Source organism: Corvus moneduloides, chromosome 5 (assembly GCF_009650955.1).
Source record: "Corvus moneduloides isolate bCorMon1 chromosome 5, bCorMon1.pri, whole genome shotgun sequence".
Taxonomy (NCBI): Eukaryota; Metazoa; Chordata; class Aves; order Passeriformes; family Corvidae; genus Corvus; species Corvus moneduloides.
This window is the reverse complement of record NC_045480.1, coordinates 37,885,954-37,894,960: the sequence shown is the minus strand read 5'-3', so window position 1 is coordinate 37,894,960 and position 9,007 is coordinate 37,885,954. Positions and strand designations below refer to the sequence as shown.

The following is a 9,007-nucleotide window of genomic DNA, read 5'->3' as shown; positions in this document are numbered from 1 at the left end:
AAAAACTCTGTTCCAACACTTGTCGCACATGAATGGAGGAGGGATCCCCCAAGTGGCCAGCACACTGTAATAAAGAACGCCTGCTTTCTAATACTCAAAACTGTTAGAAAGTTTCTATCCAGCTGGTTTTGGTATCACCACAACCTCCCTGGGCAACCTGTTCCAGTCCCTCACCACTCCCACAGTAAAGAATTTTGTCTATATATCTAAGCTAAGTTTCCTGTCTTTTAGCTGACCATCACTACAGTTCCTGATGAAGAGTCCCTCTCTGGGTTTCTTCAGACACTGGAAGGTTGCTATGAGGTCTCCACCCAACCTTCTCTTCTCCAGGTAGAACAACCCCAACTCTCTGAGTCTGTCTTCATAGCAAAGCTGCTCTAATCCTCTTATCAACTTCATTGCCTCTTCTGGACTTGCTCCAAATGTTCCATGTCCTTCTCATGTTGGGGACACCAGAACTGTGCATATATTCATAAAGCTGTTTGCTATTGCATCTTACAACAGCCTGTCATATACTTCTGCCTACTCTGTTTCTGCATGGATGTCTTCTCTACCCAAATTATTTTTAAAGCTTTTGCATTTATTGAATATGTAACTTAAGTATGTAGGTATCCATAATATAGATATATTTTAACAATATTTTAACAATATGTTTTCTAGAAGACATATCATTGAATTGTTTTATTTGTTCAGTGACATTTAATTAACAGTGAAAAAAGAAAGAATTTCTCCAGAGATTAGCAGTATATATTTTTGTGGTTTAATATTTTCTTCAAATGAATTACATATTGGTGGGGTGTTTAATATTTTAGACAGTGTTGTGTGATTATTTTAAGAGTACATTCTTTCTTTCTTGCTCAGGGTGGATAAAAACATACTTTAAAGCTACCAGAGCAACTTAATAAGAATGGAGGTGATAAGTGAAATAAAAACCACTGATAGTGTCTTACGAATAGCAATCTCCTTCAAATTCACATTTGTTAAAACCTAATTTTGTAATTAGTATAGTTCAATACATACTTAGGTACTGTACATAATGTTTTATGCTTCTAAACTTCATCTAAAAAATTCGCTAGTAGTCATTGAACCATCACAAAGAGGTCTCCAGTAACCTTGCTTTAAAATCAGAACAGTTTACAACTGATACAGGATTTTATTAGTTTGATGGCAGCAACAAGGTTACCTTTAAAATATTTGTGTTAAAACAAATGTGTTTTCTGGAAAAAAATTCAGTATGTGATGCATTGAAAACAGCCATCAGTCAGCAAAATGGTCGTAGAAAAGATTCCAACAACTCTTGTTCACTTTATTTGACTGATCTGGTAAGGCCCGTATACCAGAACCAGTTTGTTATTCCAAGAGCTCTAACCTTCCCCTCACTTTAGGAAAAAAAATTTAAAAAATCAGTTGTCATTTTCAGCTCTTTAGAAGACTCTGCATCTTATTTTAGAAAGCAAATACTTGTTCCTATTATGATGGAGGAAATAAAAATGCAACTTCTGTCTAGAAGTTACTGCTTAGCTTATTTCTACTTTATGAGCGTTTCTTCCCCCTGACTGAGAACGCAGCTTAATTGCTCAATAAAAGGGTAAGGTTTTAAGACAAAAAATCTACTATAAAATTAAATGAGATTTAAAAAATGTATGCTAAACAATGTGTCAGATCATTGCACCAGAGGTGGTGGCTTTGAGAGCAGAGAATTAGTGGGTCAGATTCATTAAAGCTGTATTGATGTCATACGAAGTTGAGGGAGCATTTTGTCCTAAGTTTACAACATACTCAAATTCAGAAAAACTGACACAAAAATCTTGTGGAAATGATCACTACTGGGAATATGAGGTCTTTATTCACAGATAACCACATCTTCCCAAATGAAAGAAAATTCAGATTGCAACGCTTTGTTGTTAGGGGACTTTGGGCTCTGTGGTGTTTTTTTCTGCGAATTTCATTTATTGGGCAGTGACAAGGTAGAAAAATTGAATTCTCCCTGTGTGCTCTGCTATTCAAAATTAATGAGAAAATACTGTAAAGCCTAGATTTTAAAGCTCCTGAGATGAGAATGTCGGAGATGCACCGCAGGGGAAGGATTTTTGCCTGTAGCATTCGTAGAGATTCACAGATTTGCAAATAAAGCCAGTGCCTGACAGTTCGAGAAGATGGCACTCAGCCATCTTTCTCAGCAGAAACTCCTGTCAGCTATTGCCTTCATCTCATGAGGCACTTGGTATTTCTGTGCTGGAAGAAATGCTCCGGCTCTTTAACCTCCAAACCATAACCAGGGCATGTTTTCATATCGATTTCAGCACCCTGTCAAATAAGAGCAGGTTTTCAGAGACTGTGACCAAAGAGTGGTCAAAGCGACTGGTCCACGACTGGGGTCTAGACAAGGTTCTCCCCTTGCTCTGCTTCTGGAGGAGATGGACACTCCTGGTTCAGGTGGGACTTTGGTGGCAGGAGGCCATGACCCCTGGCAGGCTGTCAGCAGGGAGCAGCAGTGCAGAGAGCAGACCTTGAGAAAGAATTGATGAGACAAGTTGAGGTCAAGCAGAAGCTTCCAGTTTCATTTTGATATAAAATCAGAAAACCTGGGGGTGATTGGTGTTGTGAGGTTTTTTAGAATTACTTATATATACCAAAGCAAATCAGGGGTTTTATAAGCCAATGTGATATTAAATTTTAAATTATAAATCCTTTCCATAATCCTTGCCAGGATTAAAGCATATCAGTGAGTGAAATATTATGGACATTTTTACACATATTTGCTTTCAGTTTTTTAATATATATTTCATTGTCTGCTAAATCCTTGCACCACTAGAGAGCCTAAAATAGCTTGCTTCTAAAGCTGAAGCCAAACAGACTTCATTATAGTAGAAATGGCATAGTTTATTCTTCATTATTATTTTTTGTTTCACTGTTAAACTTTGTACCTCATAGCTTTCTGTCTGCCACTTATCTTTGTTCTGCAGGCTAGAGAAGAAGGAATTCCATACTAGTAAATCCAAATTGATTAACAAGTTAAACTCACTGGCCCTACCATCATTCTCAACCAGGGAGAAAGGACATTTTCTTACAGGTTGCACCCTTGAGTCTCAGTTATACTTGCTGTCAGAGAAGTACAAAACTTGCTGTCAGAATCTCTCACAGTTCTCATAATCTGTTATTAAAATTCCGTTTTGTGAGTATTTCATGAAATTAGGGATTTCCTCCTTGATGAATGGTTACATCATAACACACAGCTGAGCAGAAGGTGGCACAAATTTTGAGTCATGGACTGATTGAGGAGGAAACATTTACCAGTAAGGAACACTTATCTGGACTTTGGTTACTCTGTTTGATGCCTCTGTTCTTCTGAGATTGATTCTGTTTTCATATGGCCTCTGAATATTTGTAGGGATAAAAATACTTGGATAAAGCATGTGGAAAAATTCCTCTTCAAGTAATGGAAAAGAAGAAAAAGATCCCGCTTGGAAAAGCTCTGGGTAATGAAAACTGTTGACGTTTCTCTCCAAAAAGAGAAAGATTAGATCCTATTTTATCAGTTGCAACCTTGTAAAATGCCAGTAAAAGTAAGCTGAAGTTTCAATTCATGTTTACAGTTCCTCTAACATACCTTTCATACCTGAAAGAAAATAAAAAATAGTTATTTTCATTTATGCTTTTTAGAAACAGTGACTTTGAACATGGAAAAATTAATTATCTGGTGTTGCAGTTCCAGAGCAGAGAAGTGTTGCTGACTTGCATGGGAGTTCTCAGATTGCCACTGAAAAATTTAATTTTGGATTGATCTGATGCTTTTTCTCCTTCTAAATGTTTCATTTTATGTATAAAAAAGGTGATGGCACTCATTTTTCTAGCTATTTCTAGAACTTTAGAAGAACCCAAAACCATCTTTCTTGCTTTGTTTTAGAATCTGGAACCTTTCATTAAAAAAAAGAAGTCCTGATATCCGGACAGTACATATTACAAACATTATGTGGAAGTTAAAACTATTATGTCCATTTTTAAAACTATATGCTTTCAGTTTTCTATGTATATATTTTTTTGTCAAACCCTTGCATCACCAAAAAGAGCCTAAAATACCTTCAGGTCTATGTAGGCCAAATATTTTCCTTCTCTGTTCAACAGTCCCTAGTTGGACCAGGGGCTTTTAATAGCTCTTGATAATTGATTATATAAAATGAAATAGTTTATTTTTCCAACTGGAATTGTAGCCAGATGCTTATTTTTGCTTAATTTTCCATGATTTTTTACGTATTTTTGTGAGTCAAGGTAGTTAAATATTTATTAGTGCAATAAGATATGATTGTAATATAGGCATCTGAGTAAGAGGTGTATGCCTTCCTCCATAGAACTTTTATTAAGAAATGCTCTATGATTCTCTGAATAATTAATCATTGACAATTTCAAATTTTTTAAAATAATATTTAAGTAACTCAGTGTTTTACCAAAGAATCCTTTCACCCACTTTGATATTCCCAAGTCTTTTAATTGCTTGGCACACCGAGAAAGCTTCACAGCAACTGATCAAGGTTGTGGATGACTTAAAACATTGTGGGAATTACCTTCTATCCTGATAAAATCATATGGTACTTGTAATGCACTCATTCATTTTGAATAAACTTTCAAAATTTGAAGTTAGTTGGCACTGATTCTCCCACAATGTCATTTTCTGAGGCAGCCTCAGTCTGAAGCAGTCTGCCATGCTTTTTGCTGCATAAAGTTGTAATTTGACGTTTTATTTCATTTTAGAAAATATCAACCGCCAGTTGGAAGGAGCCCTACTGTTCTTCAGTACATGTGGGACCCAGCAGACAGAAGTGAAGAAAGTTTTTTATGTTGCTCTGCCAAGACTGGGTCAGTCAATGAAGCAGGCAAAATATTGAAGAGGTATCCACCTTCACACTAGAACAGAGAGAGATAATTCTTTGTTCTTGGTTGCTGTATTTTATGTAATTACAAGATATTTTTTCAATCATTCTGGATGCATTCAAGTTGTAAGTGGCTCAGGATGCACATAGTGAATTATTAAAATGTTGGCCTATACTGGAAGCTTTATGAGCTGTTCTGCCTCCTGATTTGTTAGAGGAAGATGAAACCCCATAAAAGTCAAGCTGAAAGCTACAAAAAAACATTAATGCTTTGTTTTTCCTATTTATGAAGCACTGAACTGTAGAGTACTCTAATGATAGCTTGTATTAATTTTAACAAACTTGAAAATCTTGCTGACTAGTCTAACATTTAGGTGCTTTTTCATTCTGTTTCTCATCAACCTTTAGCTTTTTTGCTGGAGGTGCCACATTTGTTAAGTTAGTGTAAATAGATAATTACAAACAGTGGTAAAATGAAACACCACCACTGGTAAAGCTGAGAGGCTTTTAAAAGTTTCATCCCACTCAGATACAAAAAAATTAATTTAAATTAAAATATATGGATTGTGAACACATCCATTTTATTAACAAAAACCTCTTGTTTTTTTGTGTGTGTGTGTGCTGCTTTTTAAATAGCTTCAATTCTCTTAGAAAATATAGAAAACATTCTGTTTCCTAAAACTAGCATTTTCTGGCTCTTGTTTTCTACTTACACATGAACAGTGGAATTTGCCTTCAGAAACTACCCATGGGATTTTGGGGGGAAAAAAAGTAATGCCTCTTCTCACAGATTGGTCTTTAACTGAAGGTTAAACTGTGTAGTTGAAACCCAGGTGATCCCAAGTTGTCTGTTGGAGGTGATCTTTAGCCTTTTGTAAGCAGGGCTTTATTTTGCAAAGACACAGGGGATGTGTTGTAGGGGAAGTGGGTTATAATGCCTGATGTGTTGTACTGGAGACCTGAAGAAGAGAATACTAAAGAGGGAATAGTAAGTGTTAAGAGAATAGCATGGGCACAGCAAGTGCCTCCTTCGCAGTTAAGTTCAGGACATGAAAAAACCTGCTGTTGGTTCATTTGGAACATTAACCTGCAGCTGCACCTAGTGATGCTGCTTCAAACTTTATTTATGTCTAGTCAGAATACTCTTTATATATGTGCTGTAAACACTACAGCTCTAAATGCTTTCTTTGGCCTTTGTTCTATATTCCATTATCCTGTGTGAAATTCATCCTGAGAGCAGACATTGGGCACAACATTACATGAGACTCAATGAAGTTGTCATATTAAAATTAAATGGGATGTGGACTATGTGCTGGCCCTTTTCCAAGGATGAATTTTACCATTTTTGGCATGAATTTCTGATTTCTTCCTTTGTAAAAGGTTCTCTATTTCTGTTAAGGTGTCCTTATGCTCCTTAGAAATTAATACATATTTTAGTCCTTTATTAAAAATGTGACAAGAATACTGGGAACAAGGTTTGCTTTTCTATACTTTTATCTTAGTGAGACTAGTTGCAGAAAAGGAAAAAGAAGGAAATACACATTCACTGGCGCTTCATAAATATTATTTGTAAATAATATTCTCAAAATCATATTCTTCCTTTTTTTTTCCTGTCCCGTTTTAAGATCAGCATATGCCCCAGGGGACCTTACAAAAATTTTAAATATCTTATGACAACTTTTTTTTATTTCCATGGTATGCAAAAGAGTAATCAATATTGCAGCAATGTAGTTCTTTGATCCCCTGACTTTATTATGCATGGAGAATGCATATTGCATCCACAGGTGTTTACTAAGCTTGTCTTCATATGATTCTTGATAAAAGTAAGAATAATAGCCTGTCCTAAATCTGCAGACAGGGATGTATTTTATAATAATCATTTTCTAAACATCAAGTTACAGAATTTGCTTTTAGTCTGCTTAGCGCTGACCTATCAATACTTGTGTATTATAATTTAATTAATTTTCTGTTTTTTTCAATTATTATGGTAATTTTTAAAGACTTTTTTTCACACAAAAAATGTGTATGCAAGTACTTACGCATATTCAATTTTCTGTATGCTTCATGGAGGTCACATTTCCAAGCAGAGCAGATAGCTCAGGAAAAAAATTCCTACACATAAACACACACTCAGGCACAAGTGCTATATGTATGACATAGTTTATTCTGAGAGAAACAGAGATCAAGTATATTGAGTGAAAGGGAAATTTTTAAACAAAAGAAAAAATACTTTAGTTGTTGTCCTTGCATTAAGACGAGAAACAGTAACCATATGCAGGTTTCCAGGGATATTAAAATAGACTAGTGTTAGAACTGTGTAAGCAAATGTGAATTGTAATATAGGAATAAAGCATATGGCAAAGTGGTTGAATAGCTTATTGCAAGAGTTGTAAACTGATTTCAATTTAGGTCAGTTATTGACATTCCCGAGACCTCAACCATAGCTTCAACAATCCTTCTTTAGCAATATTCTTCATTTGTCTCAAATATGGTGTATTGTTAATTTTTTTTTAAAAGAGGAAAAATGTCCTTGCATTTTCAAAGTAGTTTTAAGATGTAAAAACAAAAAGGAAGTGCTTTATATCAAGCTAAATAAATGACTGAAAAAAGAGATGGTTGATTCTTTCCAACTTCTTTCTTATGCCACAGCTTCAAAGTGTGATTAACTGGTTGTTACACTCTGTAATAAATATGCTTCAACTGAAGAAGTGTTCAATTGGCTGTTAACACTTTAAATTAATCAGTGTGTACCTCACAGCCAGCTAGAATTCATTTTTGTGACTGTAAAGTGCCATCTCTGTCATCTCCTAGTACAACATATATACACACTATTCTCTACAATACCTTTAAAATAGCTCTGAAGTGATCTCCAGGGACCATACTTGTCATGAGATAATTACTGTCCTGTGCTATACGAAACTCTTGACTGCTCTTCCTGTTTTAGGATATCCCAGGAGAATAATCACTGTATAACAATGTCTTTTCTATTGTGATTTAATATCTTACGATGATTGACAAAGCAGTCAAAGATGAAATTAATTTATCTTGTACCAGTAGTTTCTTGGCACAGTTTGAAGCAAAAAGACATTGGGTAATGCTGCTCAGAAGTGTACTAGTCCTCCTTTCTGAAAGCAGGCTTCAGCTACCTACATTTAAAAAAGTATGAAACATGACATCTGGTAAATTAATTTTTCTCAACCACTTTTTGTAATCAGGTTTAAGATCTCACTGGATACTTCCTAGCTGAACATGCACAAAGCATAGCTGCTGACATGGTTATTAGATCTTTACATACATATGGGGTATATAAACACACAGGTGGAGAAGATGCTGATATTCAGCACCTGAGCAATTCACCGTTTGGGTCTTATTGGGGTTAGGTCACCACTTCCAGATGGGGTTGGGTTGTGCAAAGGTAATCCAGATCCCCGAATACAGGAGGAAGTAAATCAGGAAGAACTGTGCAGGCTGACTTCACTGAGCAGTGAGGGAGAGGGAAATTGCTGAGGAAACCTCTGTGGTTATGTGTACCCTTTTCCTGGGAGAATGGTACAACTCCTTCTCCTAGGCTCTCCAAGGGATGGGATATACATCTTGGTCAGACTAAAACTTGGAACACAGCTTGTGGGGCTAAAAAGTTGCTGTTTCTGGCCGCTTGTTACCAGCACTACGGTTCAGGGTTTTCATGGAACAGTATTTCACCTCGCTCCCCTCCCAGCCTCTGTGGTGCCTAGGTCCCAGAACAGCATCTTCTCATTCAGGGGGCAAAGCCTGCTATTTTTTGTAAGTTTCTCTGACTTATGTCAGTAACAAGACATGGTATTTTGAAAGGAAAAGGGAGCCAGGTCAGGGGCAGCTTGGAAAGCAGAGGAGGAAAAGAAAAAGCATTCAGAAATCCAAATTAGTATTTTAGTTATCAAAGGAAGGATGACTGCTTCTTAAAGATAGGAGTTTAGTTTTGTGAATGTTTTTGTGACTACATGTTCTTTTGAAATATATGCACCCCTTTTCACAAAAAAAAGAGTAACAAAACCCCAAAACTGATGCCTTAATTTTTATTTCTTATATAATGCAGCAAGGAAGCAAATGAAAAGAAGGCTGTAAACCATTTAAATCATTGTTTGACTTATTATGAGAAA

At 36.0% G+C, this 9,007-nt stretch overlaps 1 long non-coding RNA gene across 1 annotated transcript; it reads left to right on the top strand.

Annotated features, from left to right (window-relative positions):
• The first annotated feature begins 237 nt into the window (after positions 1-237).
• Positions 238-7,436, top strand: LOC116444304. Its single transcript, XR_004240271.1, has 3 exons — positions 238-330; positions 3,392-3,479; positions 4,750-7,436. It is a non-coding gene; the product is annotated as an uncharacterized LOC116444304 (long non-coding RNA).
• The last annotated feature ends 1,571 nt before the right edge of the window (positions 7,437-9,007 follow it).